Source organism: Rhipicephalus sanguineus, chromosome 7 (assembly GCF_013339695.2).
Source record: "Rhipicephalus sanguineus isolate Rsan-2018 chromosome 7, BIME_Rsan_1.4, whole genome shotgun sequence".
Taxonomy (NCBI): Eukaryota; Metazoa; Arthropoda; class Arachnida; order Ixodida; family Ixodidae; genus Rhipicephalus; species Rhipicephalus sanguineus.
Genome location: NC_051182.1, coordinates 139,334,216 through 139,335,408, shown reverse-complemented (window position 1 = coordinate 139,335,408; position 1,193 = coordinate 139,334,216). Strand labels below are relative to the sequence as shown.

The following is a 1,193-nucleotide window of genomic DNA, read 5'->3' as shown; positions in this document are numbered from 1 at the left end:
GGCCGCGGCGCCCGCATTTTTATAAAGGCAAGATGTTAAAGGGCCTAGTGCTTAGATTTAGGTACTCGTTAAAGAACCCCAGGTGTCCAAATATCCGGAACCCCCCAACAGGGCGTCTCTACAACATGTTAAACTGCAACAATTGTTGTTATAACTTTTCAGTATCGAAATAGCATTTTCATTTAATAGAAAGCCGAATGTAAAAAATCTTGTGTGCTTAGATTAAGATCGGGGCGCCTAATAATCATATCATGCTTTTCCTCAGAAACTTAATAATAATAATAATAATAATAATAATAATAATAATAATAGTAATAATAATAATAATAATAATAATAATAATAATAATAATATCTGAGGTTTAACGTCTCAAAACCACGATATGATTATGAGAGACGCTGTAGTGGAGGGCTCCGGAAATTTCGACCTCCTGGGTTTCTTTAACGTGCACCCAAATCTAAGTACACGGGCCTCAAATATTTTCGCCTCCATCGACAATGCAATTGCCGCGTGCTCATACTCTACAATAGTTTATTATTAGTAGTATCATTGCAGATATAGGACTAAAAATAACATTCAGTTGAATGTTTTATGTGCCGAGGACGTCTTGCAGTCGTGGCCGAGTGGTTAAGGCGATGGACTCGAAATCCATTGGGGTCTCCCCGCACAGGTTCGAATCCTGTCGGCTGCGTTATTTTTTTTTTTTTTGTTTTTTTAGCAATTAATAGAAATGCCCCTCTCACACAGCAAGTCCCTCTCCCCGAGTTATTTCATGCTTATGAGTTCTTGACTAGTAATGAGACACTAAACGTGGCCAACCCCACTCCTACATAGAAACTCTGATGATCACTAAATCGACTGTACGGTCAACACAAGCACGTTATCTCCCGGAAGATGTCAATGGAGCATTCCGGTTCCGCGGTATGACTTTGTCCGATGATGGATTTAAGCAGATCGATATCGACGGTGATGATGATGATTGCGCTTATTATTATTGTTGGAGTAGCACACTGTTACACAAACACTGATGACTGCACGTTCACAGCATCACCAAAATGAAGAGAATTCTTTCGCACCGTAGCTTTGACGATTATCTTGAAAAAAATAAATAAATGAAACAAAACATAGAGTGCCAGCCAACTAAGAGAACACATCATCTTTCACTGATTAAAAAAAATCGCCTTATAAGCACT

The 1,193-nt window shown here is 38.8% G+C and overlaps 1 non-coding gene across 1 annotated transcript; it reads left to right on the top strand.

Moving 5' to 3' along the window:
- The first annotated feature begins 609 nt into the window (after nucleotides 1-609).
- Trnas-cga (transfer RNA serine (anticodon CGA)) lies at nucleotides 610-691 on the top strand. Its single transcript has one exon. It is a non-coding gene; the product is annotated as a tRNA-Ser (tRNA).
- The last annotated feature ends 502 nt before the right edge of the window (nucleotides 692-1,193 follow it).